The following is a 22,707-nucleotide window of genomic DNA, read 5'->3' on the forward strand; positions in this document are numbered from 1 at the left end:
CAAAGGCTGCTGGGAGGAAGTTTGAGATCACTCTCTGTTTAGTAGAGAAGGAAGGAGATAGATCCTGGGGGTCTGGCCCAGAAGGCAGAGTGTACTCTGAAAAGAGCAGGGTGGTGAGCCTGTGAGATGTGGGGTAGGAAGTAGTAGAGGGAGTAAGCAGTAAGGCTTGGGACTGAACAGATTTTGGCTGTGTGTTGCAGGGTCCCTGGGCTGCAATCCAATGTAGAGGGTGGGCCCCAGTTCCCCTGCCTGCCACTGGGGGTGGAATGGTGACCTGGAAGACTGCCCAGGTCACTGCAGGAGTGAAAGGGCCAGGGTACTGGGCATGAGAAGGATTGCTGAATGCCCCTTGAACAGAAGAGACTTTGATGGACTCTACCCTGGAAGGGAGAAACACTGAGTGACCTGGATGGAGCACTGAGTCATGAAGAGGCAGCAGCAGCTCTCTTTGGATGAGAGAGGAGTCTGTGGACCAAAAGCATGCTGTCATTCTGGTTCTTGCAATGTTGGGAGAGGGTGTTGGCCTCCAGGAGCTATCCCAGAATGGCCATCGGGAGGTGCTATTCCAGCAGTAAGTAGAGCGCCCCTGTCATATCATGTAACCCTGTGAACGCCGTGGGATTGCATGAGTACAGTTAAGGGTTAAATTTGGTTAATAATTTTAGCTGTCTCCAGAAAATGAGGTTTATTTTCCATTGCACACTAGCAAATCCTGTTAGTGAAACAAGCCTGACTAGTTTAACTAAAAACTAAGTTGGAAAAATATTCCTTTTATTCTAAACCTGGTTTCACAGATTATAGAGCATATAGCTAGGGCCAGTCTGGATAATTGTAGTTTTAGCCCCTAGACAAGTAACATCATGAACAGCTGGTAATAGTTTGCACTCTGAAGATTCATCAGCACTTTGCCTTGACAGCATACTATAAAAATTGAAGTTAAAAGGAATGTAATTTCACATCTCATCAAAGAAAAGAAATTTGTTATAGTGGGTTGGGGGGGAGGAAAGGTTATCCATCAAACTTTCTAGGCTGAATCACACCACAACTGGGAATCTCTGCTGTCATATTTATAGATCAATTCCCATATGTAATAATGCTTAGCACTTGTACAGCACTCTTTATCTTAGCACCCTCCATCTTCAAAGCATTTTACGAAAGTTAACTCATTAGTGCCTGCAGCAGTCTGACTTGAGCTAGAGAGGTTAAGTGACCTGCTCAAGGCTAGAAAGGGCTCCATTGTCAGACCTGGGATTGTATCTCAGGAGGTGTTCCTGTCTCTCAGTCCTGTACTTGGATCATGCCACTTTCTGTGACTATATCTGTGATGGGGGTGTACTCCCCACACTGGCCTTGCAAGAGCTGAATTGGGCAAAGGGGGCAATTAGGCTGTAAATGGGGAAAATTTAGGCTGGAGGAAGCTAATTAGAAAGCAGCTTACCTGTGAGGGAACAGGTGGAGCTTCTATATATCTTGGAGGTTGGAAGTAGTGTGGGAAGGCAGCAGGGAAGAAGCTGAAGTCTCCTTCTCTGAGAGAAGGAAGGGGAGAAGGAGTTCAGGGGTGAGAGTAGTGAGGTTAGTTCAGGACCTTAACTGTTAACAACAGGGCCCTGAACTGGAACCCAGACTAGAGGGTGGGCTCAGGTTCCCCTGCCAGCTACTGAGTGGCAACATGGGGCAGTGCAGAGAAGACTGCTGGCAAGAAGAGACTGACATCCCCTCTGGAAAAGGAAACCACAGTCACCTGGCCGGAGGGCCAAGTCACAAAGAGGAGGCTGCAGCTCTTGGAATTAGAGAGGAGCTGCAGAGAGAGACAGAGTGCAGCCGCCAGAAGTGGCATTGGTGTGGCAGAGCTAATCTCCAAAAATGCCAGGAGGCAGCGTTGTCCCGGGGTGAGTAACACTTCCAGTCACAATATCATGATCTATCTATTTTAGGATTGTATACTGCTGCCCATCAATTATCTGAGCACCTTCCAAATCAATAGCAAAGTACTTAATGGACTTTATGTAGTGTCTGGCACTTCTCCATTTTCAGGGTAAAAGCTCTGCTTGGAGTACAGTTTGTGGGTTTGCTTTTTAAAAATTAATGTACTTTTATTTTTTTTTTTAGGTTGGTTGGTTTCAGGCAGTTTTGGGGGTGGTTGAGGGATTTTGGTTGGATCTTTCAGTAGAAGGGGTGTCAGTTTTGTAAGTGTAATTTTTATCATGGAAAAGCCTTTTTAGAAAAATGCTGAAAAACATTGCTCTTATGCTCTGACCATCCTTTGTCCCCAGGTTTCATGCTCTTCATCCTTGGCTTTGTGCCCAACCCATTGTTCTGTACTGTCATTTTTAAGCATCAGCTCTGGAATGACCGTCAGTAACCTTGTTGAATGAAGAAAAAAGAAGGTGCTATCAGTCAGGTCTTTGCCTTGAGGGTTACAATAAGTTTATAGCAGAATAAAATAATTTAACAATTCAAGAGTAAACTCAAACTCCTTGGTTTGGGGTTCAACCGTATGTGGGAAGCCCTAGTGTGGATACCAGTCCTGCAAAACAGTCTCCCTGCTCTGTTTTCCAAGCCTACACTTTGCCTGCACTCCTGTTTGAGAGGTTTTAATCCTTGTGATAAGTACCAGAATGACAACAGCCAGAGGATGAATAATATGATTAAACCCATCTCCAAAGATGACAAAGTAGTTCAGTCTTGAGTCCCATTTGGTTTTTGGCCTCTTTGTTCAGGTCCTTGATAATGTCCTGAAGAGGGATTTACTTTTACTATAAGAATGGAGAATCTGAGTGGAAGCACAAGAGAAGTTTTGGCATATGTCAGTGGAGAGCTAATTGGAGAGTTTGAACACAAGTTAGAATGTGAACTGTGTTTTTTCGCAGACAGCGCTGACAAAACAGTCATTTGTATGTGAACCACAGGCATGGAAAGTATGATCATTATTAACAAAATTCAATCCATACTACTGGAAACAAACCACATGCAGGAGAATTAGCCAAAACAGTGGCCACCTGGTAGCTTCTATAAATGATAACAGACCTGTATCCCTGACTTTCAGCATATTATGCAAAATGGGGGGGGGGGAGTAACGCATGTGTTTTAAGGAGCTGTTGCCTCCAGGCAATGGATTCTTTGAAAACTTGTGAGGCCTTTTATTTACCCTATCTACATGCCATGCAAACTATATATACATAAAGATTTCCATTTTGCTTTTGTTAATAAAGGATAGCCCCTACCTTTTTCCTCCTCTATTCATATCATCTGGTTTTATGAAACAGGGATTTCTGGTACTTCGGATTTATATCCAGTCAACCTGTGGAACTCTCTGCCAGAGGATGTTATGAAGGTCAAGACTATGGCAGGGTTCAAAAAAGAACTAGATAAGTTCATGGAGGATAGGAACATCTATAGCTATTAGCCGGGATGGGCAGGGATACCAAACCATGCTCTGAAGTGTCCCTAGCCTCTGCCAGAACCTGGGAATGGGTGACTGGGGATGGATCACTTGATGAATACCCGTTCTGGTCATTCCCTCTGACGTATGTGGCATTGGCCACCACCATCAGCAGACAGGATACTGGGCTAGATGGACCATTGGTCTGACCCAGTATGGCTGATCTTATGTTCTCATATTAATAATTTACAATTAGTATCTTTTTATCCAATAAGAGCCACAAATGTTTCACAAATTAAAATGATTTATAGGACTAACTTCACCCACAGCTAAAGTGTAGCATGTGGGAAGAAAGATGGCAGCTGTTTAAAAAGCATTGAGAAACGCTATTTAATAGGTTTGGCAAGAAGTAAAGAATTCTCGCCATATTTTCTAACCTGGGTGTCTACAGTTAGATGCCTAAAGCCATAATTAGGCACCTAGCAGCTCTCATTGAAGTTATTTTAGGCCACTGATTTAGATGCCTAAGTCTGAAATTGGGAACCTAGCTTTAGACCCCCATTTTTGTCCATTGGAATTGGGACACTTAGGTACCAGTCACGTAGACTGTCATTCTCTGAATCACAGTCTAGCAAGGATGTCATAGCTAGCACCTCTATTATTGAGACAAGTATATGTTACACATGTCTAATGTGTGTAACCTTTTCTTCATTAAAAGAAAAGGAGTACTTGTGGCACCTTAGAGACTAACAAATTTATTAGAGCATAAGCTTTCGTGAGCTACAGCTCACTTCATCGGATGCATCATGCAGGTGCCACAAGTACTCCTTTTCTTTTTGCGAATACAGACTAACACGGCTGCTACTCTGAAACCTTTTCTTCATTGCCATCCATTCCTGCTCTCCTGCTTCCCCTTATCCTCTCCCCGCCAAAAAGAAAAAAATGTAAAATAATAACAAATATAAACCTAATGGGATGTATGCTTGTACATAGCTAAACAACCCACATGATTTTCATTGGTTATAATCCTGAAGCCAACCACCATGGTCTGTCGTCATTCAGTGTTTCAGCAGTTGTTAAGTCACCATCATGAGTAGCAGCGTCAGGGGCAGTAAAGTCTGCAGTGTCACTACTGCTCCTCCCATGCAGAAGGGTTGGGAGTGGGCAGATAAAGGCAGGGAAGGGATGGAGTTTTGGCTCCATTTCTCTTAATGCTTTGCCAGCACAGTTGCAGCACGGGAAGTAATCGGTGCCAGGAATAGGGCTGGCACAGATTATTTTCCCCCAGGAGCAGGCTGGGAACTAGGAAGTAGATTGTAATTCAAAGAGACAAAATCTAGTTCCCAGTCTGCTCCTATGACCATGTCCCATGCACAGGGCTTGTGGGCAAACCAAAACAGAGCCCTTAAAAATCATCCTCTTAATTCTGCCAGTGGTTTCTCTTTTATTTAAGAGTGTACAGTAAGGCTTATATGGCTGGGTCACAGTCTCTCCAGCAAATTAAGCACAAAGCTAGAATATTTTGATCATCCTTTTTTAGACTGATGCCATTGTTACCATGTATTTCAATAAATCTCTCTGGAATCTGTTGCCCTCAATGCCAGAAGGAAAGTTAAAATATTTTCTGTTCATCATTATTCACCTCAGCAGGTCAGAGCAGAACTTTGATGTAAACTGAAAGGCATTCACAGATCAATGGTTAAATGAAACACATGCTTAAAAGGTTCTTCAACATTAGGCTTTATATTTATTTGACAAGTTTTAATGACATACACATGACAAGAGTGTTACAGGAACAGAGCCAACCTACTGTACAATACAGCTTGATTTAATACCCAACATGACCTAAAAATATTAAACAAAAAGGAGCAGTTATCAATCTTGCCACATCAAAATATTTAACCATTTGCAGGTGATAGCATGCATATTTGTGTTCACTTTAAATGGATTGTTTGTCATTCATGGCAAAGAAAATGTATTGTCTAGCTGTTCTAAGGAGTTCTCTAGTGGTAAGGTTCTGTTGCAGCAGTGTATATTTCCTAGCACACAGAAAATGAGTTCTTTTACTACTTTATGATTTGGCAGCTCTTCATTCTTGTGGATTCCAGTCAAGTTACGTTGCTGGCTCCTCAATTTCTCTCTGTGTGTCCAAGACAGGGGATATGTCTGTGGCCAGCTAAGATGATATAATCACCTCCACCCTGTGTCTGAATTGTTATGTATCGGACACAAATATAATAGGCCATATTTCAGTAATCACTGAAGCAGTGAGTTTTATGGCTTGTCCGCTCAGAAAAACAAGAAATGAACATTTTAATTACTTATGAATAATTTGTTATTAAGGCTGGAATTTTGTTTGGTTTTTTTAGGGAGTTTTCTGTGGGCTTTGTGGTATTTGCTTAGGCTAACTTTATGTTAAATTATTGAAATGCTTAAGATTGGTTAAAACTTCTTTTTGGTGGTGGCAGCTGGGGCTTTTGGATTGGCTGGTATTTTCTCAGTTTCTTTTGGCTTGTAGCTCTTTCAGCCCTTTTTTTGAGGGGGAAGGAGGACTAACTTGCATATGAATGACTAAATCAGCTAATGTAAATTGTCATAATAAAATAACAATACCAAGCTCTTAAATAGTTGTGGTGATTCATGCCAAGTGAGGACCTGGGCCAAATAAAGTAAAGATATACTGGGTCTGATTTTCCTCTCTTACATGGGTTCAAACTGTAGGGACTCCACTGGAATCAATGGTGCTACACTGGTGTGAGAGGCGAATTACACCTGTCAGTGGAGTTAATCAGGGTTTACCATGCTATAAGTGAGAATAGAATCAGACCTGTTTGTTTTTTACATATGGATTATCACTTTGCCCAGTAAATGAGATCTGGTGGGTGGAGACAGGTTTTATTTTGAGAAGCAGTTGAAATCCCCTAAAGAACAGCTTTTGTTCCCTTCTCTGCTGAGTTGGAACAAGATATCCAGTGACGTAGCTACAATGGTGCTAGTGTGCAGTTTGTGCCAGGGCCCACACAGTTAGGGTTACACCAGTATAGTTACACCACAGTCTGCATAGGCAGATGGGAGTTGAGGAGTGGGAAGGAGTCCCGAGCTAGGCAAGGGAGCACTCTTGCTCCCTCCCCAGCTGCCCAGGCAACCCGACTACTTCCCGACTACTGCCACACTGGACTCGTGCTGCAGCCACCACTTCAACAGCAAGGTGTTCATCCGGAAAGGTGAGGGGCCTGGCAATTACTGGGGACCAGGCGGGGCAGGATGTGGAGTGCGGGGGTTGCCTAGATCCTATTGTGGTTGAGCTGAGTAACTCCGGGGAAGAGTTGCACTAGAGAGTGGGGCAGATGGACAATGGGTTCCCAACCCAAGGGGTGGAGGAGGCCAGGGGAAGGTTGCTGGGGAGGAAATGGAAGCAGGTGCCCAGGCCAGGGGAGGGTTGTCAGTAAATCTTGCCCTGTATTGGTGAAGGCTCAAACCCTATCCAAACAGTGTGTGTATCACAGAGGAATGGATGATGTTACAGATGTTGGTGTGGGCTGGCTTTTTATGTAGGTAAAGTACCATTTCTACTATACAGAAGCAGACATACCATAAGTGCCTGACTTGGATAGTAATGTAAAATGGAATCTGTGTTATGATGTTTGGAAAAATACTGAGGATGTAGATGTTTTGTTTTAAATTGCATGGCACTATGGATCCTTGGGTTTGGTTTCTGTGATAGTGGTCACATTTTCAAGAGTGGTTCGTACAGTTGTGATAACATTTGTTTGCATTTGGTACCCAGTCACATGAGTGAATGCAAAACAATTGCTGTTTGTGCTCAAAAGGCAAGTTTTTCCATGGGCAAACTTGTGGGCTTACGTATAAAGATTTCAGGCTTGATTCCCCATGGCATTATTCCCCTTGTACAGCAGTGCAACTCCATTCATTTAGTACAGTAGAGTTGCACCAGCTTGAAAGTGGAGTTACAGCTATCACAAAGATTAGGATGCCCAGAATATAAACTCTAACATTTCGATTATAGAATCCTACCTCTTAACAGTGCCGCATTTCACAGTACATCACAGATGAGAGCCACTTCTGGTTCTCTGCACAGCGTCCCCACTTTGACCTGCCTGAATTCCCCACAGGTGTTCTTGGGGGTCAGCTGCAGTGAAGAGGGAGTAGGGAGGGGAGTGCACAAGACCAGGTCCCCACTGGCCCTAGCCTACAGGGAGGGTGCTGTGAACCCACCCTCCCATCATGCCACCATTATCTGCATTCTGAGCGCAAGCTCACGAGGCCTTCGCGGCATGCCACAGCACCCTCTATCGGCATCTGCCTTCCTGCCTAGGGGAGAGGAGCCAGCCACAGGAAGAAATAAGGTGTGCTACTGCCTCAGTTCAGCCACACCCAGCACTCCTGACCTGAAAGCTGCTCTCAGCTACCCGGAGCTACTTTCTGCTGTCATCTGCCTCCATAGTGGAGGTGAGGCTCATCAGCACCTTGCATTCAAAGCAGAAGAGCTGCAGAGCAACCAGCAGCACAGGGAGCTACTCCTGAACCTCTGTTTGTGAGAGGGCAGCTGGAGGGGGACAATAAAGGGAGGTTGAACCAGGAAGAGGGGAAGCAAGGGAGAGTAAAGGGGCTGTTTGGTTGCACATTACCGCATAACTGACAGATTAATAGGTTTTACAGATTTTTAATGGTGAGAATTAAATAAACCAGTTTTGCAATGTGATTTACTGGAAGAAAACTTTCCCCAAAAAGGGGTTTTATTGTGGAAAAACCTCTTATCTGTTAATTATGGTGCAATGTGCAGTAAAACCAAGGTGTTCCACATTTAGGTCATTTGTCACACATTTCAATGGCTTGTGTCACTCACTGGCATGCATGGAGGTTGAAAGGTATGCATAGAATAATAAGGGATAATCTGTGCCAGGTACATACTTTATAACATATGCTAACAACATCCATGATATATGATCTCTTATGAGTACATAAGTGTTCAAACAACTGGTGCAAAACTAAATTTCTTGGAACTCAGGAAGTAGACAAGACAATCAAACATTTATTTAGATGGCTAGATATGCTGAAAAATTAAACCTAGGCACCATTGGCATAGTTTTAAATATGTTCTAAGTGCAGCAATATAATTTAAAATAACCCACCACTAGTAAGACAGGCAACTTAAATTCTCAAATCCTCCTCCCCCTCAAACAATGCCTCATCCATACCTCATTTCCAGAGGGGAAAATATGAGCTTTGCAACATGTCATGAAGGTCATCTGCTTGGTGCTAGTTTGGGCCACAGGAGGGAGAGAAAACACCCTGCTAACAGTCTCCTTCCTCTCATACAAATGTGGTTCCAGGTTGAGTGCCTCTGCTGCTCTCAATGGTGGCAGTTTGGGATGGAATATGAATCAGGCTTGGTATAATATTTTCAAAGCCATGGAAGCATGACTAATAATGTGCCCAAGTAAAGTGAAATCCCATGTGGCGTTTCAGTGGCAGAAGTAAATCCTATGGGAGATCTCAGTGCAGTTAGCAGAAATGGAAAAGGCCTTTCATCCTAGTTCAGCTTCTGTATAAACATATGGAAGAGGACCTGGATTCTTTAGTACCTTCCTCTTCCTAAAAGGAAAGAAGGGAGAGAAGGCAGAGTTATACCTCTGACCAGGACGCCCAACGACTAGGTACATGTGCATGAGAATGGAAGAACTTGCTCTGTGTAACACACCCAAACACTGACTTCAGTAAATCTGACTTCAATCCAGTAGAGTTGCATCAGGGATGAATTTGATTTAATGTGCCTTTACTCCCCTTAAATGAACAGAATTGCCTACTCTTGACATCACAGGTAAACTATACTTATCCACGTTGACAATAAAGACATTGTGTTTTACATAGGGAAGAAATATCTGACAATACTGCAGCTGAGATTTGGAACTACTAATCTGTGTGTCTGAGAGTCTCAGTAGCTTGTGATGAAGGTCCTGTCTCCAGACAAAAAGGCTTTGGAGAGAATTGTAGTAGTGTCCTTACCTGCCAGGCCTGACCGCTTACTTTCTGTGGCATATTCATAAATTCTCAGGCCAGAAAGGACCATTATGATCATCTAGTTTGACTTCCTGTAATACAGGCTGTAGAAACACAACAAAATATTTCCTAGAAAATCTTGCTTTTAAAATTGTCAGTGATGTAGAATTCACCACAATCCTTGGTAAATTGTTCCAATGGTTAATTACTCTCACCATCAAAAATTTACACCATAGTTCCAGCCTGAATTTGGATTTTGTTACCTCTTTCTCTGCTAGACTGAAGAACCTGTTTAAATATTTGTTTCTCCTGTAGGTACTTATAGATCAAGTCACCCCTTAATTTTCTCTTTAAGATAAATAGACTCAAAGAGCTCAGTCACTATAAGGCATGTTTTCTAATCTTTTAATCATTCTCGTGGCTGTCTTCTGAACCCTCTCCAATTTATCAGCACCTTTCTTGACTTGTGGGCACCAGAACTGGACACACTATTCCAGCAGCATTCTCACCAGTGCCAAATACAGAGGTAAAATTAGAGTTCCCTTGTTTGTGCATCCCAAGATAGCATTAGCTCTCTTGGCCATAACATTGCACTAGGAGCTCATGTTCAGCTCATTATAGGTATGGCTGATATTCCTTGTTCCTTGATTGTATAACTCTACATTTGGCTGTATAAGAACACACACTGGGCACAAGCAAGCAATGTACCAAGTGATCCAGGCAGCTCTGAATCCTCCATTATTTACCACCCCCACCTTCCTGATTTTGTGTGTCATCTGTAAACGTTATGTCTTCTTCGAAATATAACATATCATAGGCCCAAGAACCAGTCTGTGGGATCCTACTGAAAACAGACCACCTTGATGACATTACCCTGTTTACAGTTGCATTTTGAGACTTATCAGTTAGTCAGTTTTTAATCCATTTAATGTGTGCCATGTTTTAATGAAAATGTCATGTGGTATCAAGTCCAAGTATGTCAACGCTATTGCCTTACTCAACCAAATCTAATCCAAAAAACATATCAGGCTAGTTTGCCAGGATCTATTTTTCATGATTTGCATTAATTACATTGCCCTCCTTTAATGCTTTATTAATAGAGTCCTGTGTCAGCCACTCCATCTTGAGTGGGAGCAATGTCAGGCTGATAGGCCTATAACTACTCTGATCATCCTGCTTACCCTTTTAAAATATCAGCACAACATTATGGGACATATTCTAATGCTTTTGCTCACATTGAACATTGCCTTATTTCACATGCAGTTCCATGGAGTAAGGCGCTACTAATATGAGTGAGAGTAGCAGAATCTGACCCTTTGCGATGGGTCATTAGGCTGTCGGAGCCTGAGGGGGGGAAAATGTATGCCCTTCTGCCTAAGAGGACCTCATATTTACCAGTACCTAAACCTCCTCCGAACATTTCATCCAAGTGCTGAGTATGGTGGTACTGACTGACCTGCAGGTTCAAATAACTGGAGAATGTCGCTGTACCTTTTCATTGTACCTTTTAAGTGGAGAAGGGGGATCCACATTAGAAACAGCTAAGGAGAGAGCACTAGGTCATCAGGCTCAGGAGTCTTTTTTGGCAACTGGGATGCGAGGAAAAACTGCAGTGTGCAAGTCATCCCCTCTCTTGCTCCCTTTCCTCTGTGCCCTCCACAGGAAGTGTATGGATGATATTCATATTAATAACTTATATTGCAATATCCCCTTGAGGTCCCATTGTGGTAGGCATTGTATAAACATATGGAAGAGGGAGACTAAGCCTGAAAGAGCTTACAATTATTGTAGCCATAGTGCTGGAGAGGGCAGGAACCACACAGGTCAGCTAATTTGCTAGAGTTTTCTGCCTTGTGCCCAAGCATTTCCATGCCTGCCTCCCACACAGCACGTTTTTTTTTTAATTTACTATCTGTTACATAGTGCCCAGAGGTCTCGCTCCAGCATCATGGCTGAACTGAGTTTCCAGGACAACAGTGGGGCCTCTGTGGAGATGTAGAAATTTTTTTTCCCCCCCAAGTAGCTTCTTCCATGCAGGAGGGAAAACATGAAGGTGCTTCTTGGAAATATGCAGAAAGGGCTGTGGCTGGAGCTTGGTGATCCCTGGATAGCATAACAACACTTTGGGGTCCTTTTACCGATTGGAGGAAGCTAAACCAGCCCTGAGGTTTCTTTAACTTGTATGGCAGCTGAGCTGGCCCTCTACAGCACTGGAGATCAGAAGAGCGCAAAGGTGAAATACAGTCACCTTTGCTCCAAGGCCTGCAAGATCCACAGGTCTGGCTTTTAGGCTATGCTACACTTCAAACGCTACAGTGGCACAGCTGCAACACTGCAGTTGTGCTGCTGTAGCTCTTCTGTGTAGACACTACAGCAATGGGAGGGGTTCTCCCATCGCTGTAGATAACTCCCCTTCCCGAGAGGCGGTAGCTAGGATGACAGAAGACCAAGGGCTGTCTATACTGTGGATTTTTCACACCCCTCTGAGCTGTAACTACACCACTCTAACTTTTCAACATAGACCAGCCCTTAGTATATTTTCCCTGCAGGCACTTGGCCTTATTAGCACCCTGGTCTCAGGTTATCTATCCAGGCTATCTAAAATGCATGCAGTTCTGTATTGATACCACTGCCCTCCTATGAGAAGACATGATGATTCCTTTCTAACTTGGCACTTTCACTTTGGTCTCATACCAGTACATGGCACTTCAAGACATAAAACACAGCTACTGGAAAGCCCATGTGAATTCCTTATGATGTGCGTAATGGAAACAGGTGAAGTTTAAACAGTATGCTCACATACTTGCCCAGTCCCCATTAGAGTTTTGAAGCTCTCCTTTATTTAAAGGATACATTTTTCTGACACTTAAAGTAGTTAAATAATGTGTTTTGAGAACTAACATAAAACAGTATTAATACTGTTCTTTCTCTTGAGAAAATTGTTCAAATCACTATTCAAAATTGTCTAAGAAATTGAAGATGTTTGGATTAAACTGTGTATGTATACATAGGACAAAATGAGATCTAAATGTACAAACACAATTAAGAAACAATGTACGATATTTGTTTGGAAAGAAGTTACCATCACAGTTGTACTGAAAAAAACTCCAGATAAAGTACCAAACTGGTTTAAGCTAATACAGTAATACCAGTAGGATACAGTACATTTTAATAAACACAGTCAAGATTATTTTAAGGGAAGTATTCTGAGATAGTATTTGTTTAAAATAGCCATCTAGACTAAAGCAAGTAGAAGGGCTATGACTCCACATAGACTGGTTTTATATCCCTAAAATAAAACTCTAGAGATTTATTATACTATTTTTAGATACAGTATTTAAATATCAACTAAATAAATGCAGTGTCATCTTATGATCAAGTCTGTTTCTATCACTTTGGTTGAAAAAAGCAGTGAATCTCATTATCCACTAGATCACAAAGGTTTATTTCAGAATAATTCTAGTTCAGATGATTTTGTAGGTAAATGTCTTTGTGATACCCTACCATGTAAGCTAGTTAGTTTTTTTGTGCCAGTACTAAAGAGATTGGTAACCCCAGATACAGTAGCTACATGTCTTTGCTGGGTCTCACTTTGATAAATCTTTGGGATTTCTGATTATATACTTTTAGGCAATTTCCCCAAGCAATTACTCTGAGTGTGATCACTTCTTGTGAAGTGATTAAAAAAAAAAAGCCGCTTTCCCCCACTAACTGAATATGGTCTTCAGGAAGGCATGAATAACTTGCTGTAAGGATGTAAAGACACTTGTATTCTGGTATAAGATGGAATTTTCAAAAGCACCTACGTTATTTAAGAGCACATATCATTGACTTTCAGTGGGACTTGTGCTCCTAAGTGACTTAGGAGGAATTTTCAAAAGTTCCTGTAAATGCTACTGGAGAATACAATCAGCCTATTAGCAGGAGTAAAGTAGTCTGGTTAGATCAATGTTCAATTTTCAGATTCATTTATGCAGTGCAGATATGCATGGGTTGTGATACTGACGAGAAATTATTTTGGATGACCCCCAACTGATTTCCATACTTTCTAACGTATATTTGGGAGTGGGGGGGGGTAGAAGGGAGGTGTTCATTATTTTGACCAGGAATGATGTCAAGCATCGGGCCAATAATTACCTGGATAGTTATATGACCCCTCTATAAATATTGACACTTGCTTTCTGCCAGTCCTCTGGAACTTACCCAGTTTTCCAAAAATTATTAAAAGTTAGTATAAGATTTCCAAGAACTCTGCAGTCAACTCTTTTAAAGCTCTCAGGTGCAATTTATCAGAATAAGTGATTTTAAAATGTTTTAACTTTAGTAGCAGCTAAGTCCCACTCGGTTATTGCTGGAATGGAAAGTATTTTATCACTATATGATGAGTACCTCCAGCTTCTTTCAAAATATAGAACAAATATTTCTTCATACACTTGTCTGTCTACATCATTATCAACAATTTAGCCATCTCCACTTGTAGTGGACCTATATAATTGTTAGGATTCTTTGTGTTCCTCTGACACTCTTTAAAATCCTTGTCCTAAATCCTACTGGCCACAGATTTTTCATTGAGGCCTTAAGCTTCCCTTCTCAATCATCCACATTAAATTTCTAATAATTCATTGCTGTCAACTTCCCTTCCTCTTATTGTATGTTTTTTTTTAAATGTATTACTATTTTCACTTTTTCTCTAAACCAATATTTGTTTTTAACCCGTGTAGCTTTCTTATGTGATTGTGGCTTTTAGATCATCTAGTAAAATGTCCTTAAGCTACTCTCAATTATCATTCACATTTTTCTCTAAGTTTTTCCTCAGTCAATTTTGCTCAAATATTTTCAGCTTTCAGAAATTGGCCCTTTTAAAGGTTTATGGTCTCTCCTGCTTTGGGCACTCTTTGCATTACAGCAAAGAACATGTTACATAACCAATACTACAGAATCCATAGCATGCTATTAGATATTCTGCCCCTCCATTCCACAGCACCACCTTTCAGTACAGAAGGTTACCTCCACGGGGTATCCTTAAGCAACAGTAACTGCTGTGCCATGCACCCAGAGAGCTAAAAAGACCAGGTAGACAGCCCCCCAATCTGAAGCAAATACTCACCAGCAACCACACACCACACAACAGAACCACTAACCCAGGAACCTATCCTTGCAACAAAGCCTGTTGCCAACTCTGTCCATGTATCTATTCAGGGGATACCATCATAGGGCCTAATCACATCAGCCACACTATCAGAGGCTCGTTCACCTGCGCATCTACCAATGTGATATATGCCATCATGTGCCAGCAATGCCCCTCTGCCATGTACATTGGCCAAACTGGACAGTCTCTACATAAAAGAATGAATGGACAAAAATCAGACGTCAAGAATTATAACATTCAAAAACCAGTTGGAGAACACTTCAATCTCTCTGGTCACTCGATTACAGACCTAAGAGTGGCTATCCTTCAACAAAAAAGCTTCAAAAACAGACTCCAACAAGAGACTGCTGAATTGGAATTAATTTGCAAACTGGATACAATTAACTTAGGCTTGAATAGAGACTGAGAATGAATGAGTCATTACACAAAGTAAAACTATTTCCCCCACCCCACCCCTCACTGTTCCTCAGATATTCTTGTTAACTGCTGGAAATAGCCTACCTTGCTTGTCACCATGAAAGGTTTTCCTCCTTTCTCCCCCCCCCCCCCCCCCGCTGCTGGTGATGGCTTATCTTAAGTGATCACTCTCCTTACAGTGTGTATGATAAACACATTGTTTCATGTTGTGTGTGTATATAAATCTCCCCTCTGTTTTTTCCACCAAATGCATCTAATGAAGTGAGCTGTAGCTCACGAAAGCTTATGCTCAAATAAATTTGTTAGTCTCTAAGGTGCCACAAGTACTCCTTTTCTTTTTGCGAATACAGACTAACACGGCTGCTACTCTGAAACCTATCATATTAGCTCATGGTAAACCATTATCTACAGGGAAACTGAATTAGACATTTCTGGACAGTGGAGAATTACTCTGCTGTCTCAGATGGACATTTTAATTATTTCCATGCAAATATGTCAAGCTGAGCATGTTTAGTTTTAGTTGTCAATAGTTTAGTTGTTAATATTGGAGGTGGGGGTTGACCCATGGAAGTTTGCTAGTGTCAGGCCTAGTTAGTGTAGGAGTATTGCTGCAGTAGTACAGAAGGAGGCTCACTCTCCATTTTGTCATGCTCAGGCTCCTCATGCTTCTGCTCTCATTGATGGGACTTGCTGTTGTACTCACCCTCCCCCCGCCCCATGTTGCTGCTGTCCCAGCATTACAAAATGTCCATCTTATTTGTTTTCAACAGCTAAATTCAGAGAGCCAGTAAGTGAGAACCATGATATTATGTCTGTCAAGGAGGACCAGAGCTACAGTACATACTACTTAGTAGCATATTTTCAAAGCCAGCATCCTCAATCCACACTTTGAATGAAAGGGCAGATATCTTTTAAATGATGGGCTTACTCAAGAATCCAGTTAGGAGTTGAGCCTCGGCAAGTAGCTGCTTCAGATTAGGTTCCTGGAAACCGATGGATTGGTTGCAATTAAACTGTTTAACCCCTCAGCCAATGACAACAGATCACACCTCTACAGATAAAAGTGGGCTTACTTTGCATACCCTCTACTACATTCCTAAATACAATATTTATACTTTAGGCAATTTGTACTACTGATGGCAGAGAAAAATCTCACTGAGAAGCAGAAACTGAAACTCCTTTCTTTGCACCATTTGCTTTTTGTCCATTACTGATAACAGGCTTCACTGTAAAATTCCATAAGAACCTGAATCCGCCTAAATCCTCCACTCCGGGGGGAATCTTACTGCATTTATTTTAACTATTAATCGAGAAAGATTGTCTTTTTTAAAAAAAAAAAAAATCAGGATTGACAGTTGACTATGGAACACCATGTGCTACAGCCACAACATTATAATCTGCTTTCTGTCAGGGGTATTTGCCAAGCAAATCAAAACAAGGAGAAATAGTTTCTGCAATAGTGAGAGGATTTACACAAAAAATATTACCAGTGAAATCATCAGTGCTTCAGTTGATAAACAGTGGGAAATATTTGCAATAAATTTTAATTTTATTTTTTTTTGTTAAACCCTTGCAGATTTTCATGGGAAGTCAAGAAAGGAAGCACCTTTCTGCAGTACCAAAGAGGTTTGGTATTCTACAGTATATTTTATTTACTTCTACTTGTATCTTCAATCACCCAAATGTATAGATTCACATTTCATTACCAAATGTGAGGAAGCGTGACAAAGCTAAAGGTTATGTCAGCGTTGCAAAATTCTACCTGGCCATTTGCCTGGGCTGAGTTCTTTATTTAAACATAAGTGATTAAAATAGCCTTACGTTTTTTTTTCATGTCCATCGACCATCCTGGTTATGATAGGCAAATGGATTTTGTGCTCAGATTTGTAAATTTTCCATGAGCATATTGTAAGCCTCAGCTATGCATTCTTCTGCAAACTTCACAAAGAATGGGGCTGTTATACTAGATTACTCCCTTCCTTCCTAGGGACTCAATTCTGCTGAAAATAACTGTTAGTATACCCTGCAGAAGAAGTTAAAGGTTGCACCAAAGATCTTTGTTTCTCAACAGGCCAATATTTTCAGTAGCACAGCAAAATTGCCAGGCCTGCAGGAAGCCTCCTTTGTAGGAATGTTTGTAATTGGGGTGGAGGGGTGTTGTAACAAGCCATCTGCTGCACTTTGTTGCCATCTTGCTGAAGCGTGGCATTTTGGGGAAGTCTGGGAACATGTGTAATTCCCTGGGCAAGTTAATGAGAGAAAGGTAAAGGAGGTGTCAATTGAGTCATAAAAATCTACATAATCTTAATTTGAATAGTCACCCTCTGCGGAATGGCGCAGGGTGTCTCTCTGCCCCCCCCTGGCTTCCAGGTCCTCCAGTTGGTGGAAATTTTGATATGTTGTCAGAAATGGGATGAGTTGAGTATCATTTGAAAGCCTTTCTCCCACTGACACAATGGGACCAAGCGTAAAAAGGCTAGAACAGTCAAGTAGATAAATATTTAAGAAAATGTTTAAAAAGAAAACTTTATTAAATTATACTTTAACATGGGCATATCAAACATGCAGCCCTCACCAAGGCCTGGTCTACACTGGTGGGGGTACAGAATCTATTTAAGCTATGTGAATAACTTAGCTGAAGTCAACATTCTTAGATCTACTTACTGTGGTATCTTCACTGTGGTAAGTAGAAGGCTGACACTCCCACGTCTACTCCGCCTATGCATCTCACTCCAGTGGAGTACTGGAATCGACGGGGAGAGCGCTCAGTGGTCTATTTATTGCATCTAGACTAGACACGATAAATCTACACCCGCTAGATTGATTGCTGCCCGTCAATCCAATGTGTAATGTAGACATGCCCCAAGTTAAAATTGTGGCTCCCGACTGACAGTACTGTTATCAATTAATACTCTGAACATACCTGATTTTTGTACTTACTATGGATGAAAGGAATGCTTCAAGTTGATCTGCCGCCATCAGCCCCAAAAAAAAAAGGCAGTTCAGTAGTTTTAAGAGATTTGTGTATTATGCTAAAAGCATTGTAATGAGGCGCTAGTTAAGATATGAGCATGCTGACAAATTACTGGAATTTATCTGCAAATGGTTGCACTTAATTACATAATTACAATTCCAAAATTTATTATAAAATCCTTGATTTTTACTTTGGTCTTTCACTTTTATGCAATGGAGAGATGAAGAGTACCAACTAGTAGCTGCATCTTTGGAGAATATCACTGCAGAAGACCTGTGAGAACACATTGCTCAGTGGCATCTTACATGCTATAAGAAGTGCAACCATAAACTGAATTTGGCAGGGTTGGAGAGGAAGCACATCAAGCAGAAGAAAGTTGAAAATGCCAGACAGGCGCTAACTGCAGGCAAGACTTGCTTGATGCTAGTTCCCTTGGTATACATTTTGAGAAGAGCACCTGCTTCTTCTCCGGTAAGCCTGAAAGCATCCATTAAGCACGGTTTCAGCACAAGACTTGTGTTTCTCACCAGACACTCATGAATACAGCATTGCTATCACATCGAGTGCTACCCCAAGAATGTATGTAATGTGTCGCATCAAAAGGTAAAGACAACAGAAATAAATACTGACTTTACTACTGCAAACTGTGCAACTCAGCTGGAGCTCATAAATTGCCTGGCAAAGGCTCTAATGGATGGGAAAGTAGTGGTGATAGCTGATGCGCAGGTTAAGTGCAGAGAAGTATGTGCTTTGAATGAGATTGAAGAGGAACAAATGCTTAACAGAAAGGCTTTTAAAGTACTTTTATGATGATGAATTATGGCATATGGATGTAGTTTTTATCAATCCTATCTGCAGAAATTAATCAAACACATTCTTAAAAGCTGCAAAAGACCTGGAACTATCAAAAGTGTGGGGGGGAAGCACTGATAACAGTAATATGAAAACTCTTTGCAATGCCTAAATTTTCATGGAAAAGAGTTTTTGTCCTGCAGTATGTGGGCATTTCAGGGATCAGTAGTTGATGCCAAATCTGGGGGGAATACCATGTGACCTGTACTACTACTTTTATTGGTGCAGTGGTGGTCATAGCGACTTCAGCACCAGCAAGTGTGACCATAAGGAAATGAAAGGGCCAGCCTCAACCAAAGGGGTTGGTTTTCCTTGTCCCCTCAGGTGAAGGACAACTTGGGGGGTTAATTTCCCCTCTCTTTATAGTCCAGTAAACTTTCGATACATATCCTCAGATGAAGTTCCTTCCCCTTGCTGGTTGTGGATGCCATGGTGTCTGGTATAGCCTCCATGTTGCCTTCTCCCATGCTGGTAACTTTTACAAGGCAAATGATCTCTTCCCACTGCAACCTACAGTACAAATAAATAGCGCATTGAATTTGGCCACATCTGGCCTGAGATCTGCCTCTTTTTCCTTTGGCTGGAGAAAACCTGTTTATCAACTCCCCCAATGTGCCTAGTTTAAACACCTTGTAGTCACAGACTTTTAAAGCATAATATCCGTGAGTATCCCTAATTCCACATACAGCTTTGTCACAAATATTTCACAAAGATATTAGTGACCAGTGTTTGGTTTTCAAGTGATACTACACAAGGCATATACATCTGTACAAATATTATTGCAGCAGAGTATAGGCTGTGATACAGGGATGCCTCTGCAAATGTTTGGCCAACAGCCTGCTTAGTACAGAGATGTGCAAGTGTGGCACAGCTAAGGAGCAGCGTGACAATGGATCTAGCTTAGATCAAGATGAGAGACACACATGGTGGCTTTGAATAAATGTCTTCAGTCCTACATGTCAAGGCTAATTTCCTTAGGATAAAAAACACTAACATTGCTCTTAATTTAATGTAACCAATGCATGCTTGTGTTTACCAATTTTTAAAAATAGTTAACATTTTCTTGACTATATATCAACAATTGTCTTATGTTTGTCATATTTGGTACCATTGGGCTTATGGCAGAAAGAGTTTTTGAATGATACCCAACTCAATCCATTTCCAGCAATATTGTATTAAAATTTCCATCAACCAGAGCACCCAGAGCTGGGATCTGGTGCGGACAAAGTGGGTGGATGGGAAGTAAATCCTCCCTACCATGCCACAAAGGATGACACCACTGAAACTGATTGTTCATTTTTATGACTCAAATGACACCTCTGAACTCTTTATTACTAGCTTGCCCAGAGAATGAGATTTTACTACACTGTTCTCCCAGACAAGAGTGTCCAACTCTAACTCTGTTTGCAATCAATGGGCGTTTAGTGATTATTGGTTCAGGTAACTAGTTTCCATCTAACTTTAATGCTGTTTTAAGCTTCAAGAGAATTGTATTGGATAGGCAGATATGAACTATATTGTTTAAATATTGAACACTGAAGTTATTCTTTTGATGTTAAAACAGAATTAAATCAGATAGAAATGTTTGAAATATTACAGTGGGCTCCTTATTGCTGCTGTCACAAACCCTGTGACTTGTCAGCAGGGGACACTGCAGCAGTCAGAAGTGCCAATTGTAATTAGAAAAGTAATGTACAAATACAGTTCACAGTTAGAGATTTTCCATAGTTAGACATGCCTCTGTGCCCCTTGTTGTGTTGAGCAGGATGGGGACAATCCTGTCAATTTCTACCCCCAGTTTCCTCACACTGTGTGAAGAGAACATTTAATTCCAGGATTCACTAAGAAGAGGGAACTGCTGCTGTTGAAGGTCACCAAGCAATGCTACAATCTGGCATATGGCACTTGAGCCTTGAAGGGAATCTAGCTAGGAAAAAGCATGTGTCTAGAATCAAATCATGTCCTTTGTTAACAATTCATTTCCCTGGATAATGTGAGAGACCCCGAAAAGAACACACCGTCAAATAGTAAAATCCTCACAGGGCTGTGAAAGGAAAGAGGGCAAAGCCAAAGTGCCATGGAAGAATGTTATATACTTATTGTGCAGTGTGTATTCATTATTGCTGGGGAGGGCGGGGCATGACAACAACAACTTCTATTCTATACAAGAGGAGAGGCAACAATGCTGAAAAGAGAGCTAAAGTGGGGAAGCTCTACCATGGACATGTGAATGAAAAGCACTTCCACAGAGCTCAGTGCAATACCTGGCCTGCTGCAGGTCTAATATCTATGACTAGCACCTTCAATTACTGTGTCTTCGGCAATCTGCCCCTCAGGTGAACTCTGCTTGATTAGGAAGCAAATTCAGCAGCTCTAAAAACTATGGAGCTGGTCCTCTTTTTATTTACTCCTAATTAACATTGGCTGAAGTCCATTGAGTTTAATGGAGTTACATTGATCTCACTGAGAAGAGAAACAAGGCCTAAATCTTTATATCCTGAAAGACATTAAGTACTTGCAGCACATGTAGAGCTGGTGCTTCTACAATGAAATGCACAATTTTAATGCCAGTAGCTGTATGATGGAATGTACAGAGCCAGTGTGAACTTGGAAGGGGAAAAGTGTCCGTCAGTGCCAGGTTTACAATGGTGCTATGGCTCCGGGCCCACACACGCAAGGGGCCCTATCCCAGTCCCCTCCACTTGTGCTGTGCCCCAAGGCCCTGCCAGCCCCTGGGCTCCTCTCCACCCCCTCACCCTTGCCCATCGCTCACAACGCTCAGCCCACTGGCTGGACCCCAATGCAGCTCTGGCTCCTGCAGTCTCTGCTGCCTACCACCTGTGGGGTCCCGCCTGTCTCCCCAGAGTCGAGCTGCCTGGAACCAATGCAAAAGCTGGGCGAGTTGTGGCCAGTGGGGGGGACCTTAGCTTGGCCCCTCCAGGCAAGTGGGTCCTGAAGGAGCCAGGCAGGGGCAGGTCCTGATCTGGCTGATCCCACTGCTCTCGAGGGGCCAGAGCAATTTCCCCACCTGGGAACGGGACCAGCCCCAGCAGCGCTGCTGGCTCAGCCTGGCAGGTAGTCACTTCCCAGCAGAGCTCATAACTGCAGCTGGGGGGGCAGAGCGAGTCTCTGAGGCCATGCTGGTCTGTGAGGGGGTAGGGAGCACTGGGCAGTGGGGTAGGTTTGTGTTTTGGGGTGCTGGGCAGGGGGAGTTCTGTGTGGGATATTGGGCGGGTAGGGGTGGTGGTGTGCAGTGTGTTGTGCATTTGTGGTGGTGGGGGTCTTTGGGGTAGGGTGCTGGGTATAGTGAGTCTGGGGGGCACTGGGCTTAGGGAGTCGGGGCTATTGGGAAGGGGGGCTGTGTGGTACAGCATAGGCCCCTCCCCCGAGGGGAAACACAGGGCCAGGTGGGCCACTATGTGGTTGGTGACTGCCAGTTTGTAAATAGTGCCCTTGCACTGGGCTAGGCAGAGTGGGGCCACCTCTGCCATGCCATAATCCATTGCCCCTGGCTGGCCCCTCACTCTGGGGACTAACTGCCCCATATCATGCTCCATTGCCCCATGGGGGCCCATAAATATATTTGGGGCCAGGCCCACAAAAGGTTAATCTGGCCCTGGTGTCCTCCTTCAGTACAGAGACTGTAGTGGGACCCAGCTGTGAAAGAATTGACTAGAGTTGAGCTGGAGCTTTTTGTTCATTAGAAGGGAGAATTAAAGGGCAATGTTTTGGACATTTGGCTGTTAATGGGATGTATACCTGCTGGGGATACTGGACTCCCTATGGGAGTAGGAAAGATCCTTGCTGCAAAAGCTTTCCTGGGCACTTACACAATGTAGGGTACAAGAAGTATTCTTCTTCTTTTGTCGTGCTTGCACTTTGACTCATTGAGGCCAATAAATTTGTACTTGG

General features: G+C 42.4%; 2 long non-coding RNA genes across 4 annotated transcripts in view; one reads left to right on the plus strand and one right to left on the minus strand.

Moving 5' to 3' along the window:
• LOC122457892 lies at window positions 1-19,826 on the plus strand. Of its 3 annotated transcripts, XR_006277605.1 has the most exons (4): window positions 1-571; window positions 1,604-1,889; window positions 16,546-16,595; window positions 18,162-19,826. It is a non-coding gene; the product is annotated as an uncharacterized LOC122457892 (long non-coding RNA). The 3 variants fall into 3 exon arrangements; XR_006277604.1 differs by having other exon boundaries at window positions 1-1,889; XR_006277603.1 differs by lacking the exon at window positions 1,604-1,889.
• LOC119842363 overlaps window positions 8,416-22,707 on the minus strand; it is a 20,969-nt gene continuing 6,677 nt past the window's right edge. Inside the window, exon 2 of the long non-coding RNA XR_005288765.2 lies at window positions 8,416-8,998. This is a non-coding gene — a long non-coding RNA (uncharacterized LOC119842363). The remainder of the gene's footprint in view (window positions 8,999-22,707) is intronic.

Source organism: Dermochelys coriacea, chromosome 1 (assembly GCF_009764565.3).
Source record: "Dermochelys coriacea isolate rDerCor1 chromosome 1, rDerCor1.pri.v4, whole genome shotgun sequence".
Taxonomy (NCBI): domain Eukaryota; kingdom Metazoa; phylum Chordata; order Testudines; family Dermochelyidae; genus Dermochelys; species Dermochelys coriacea.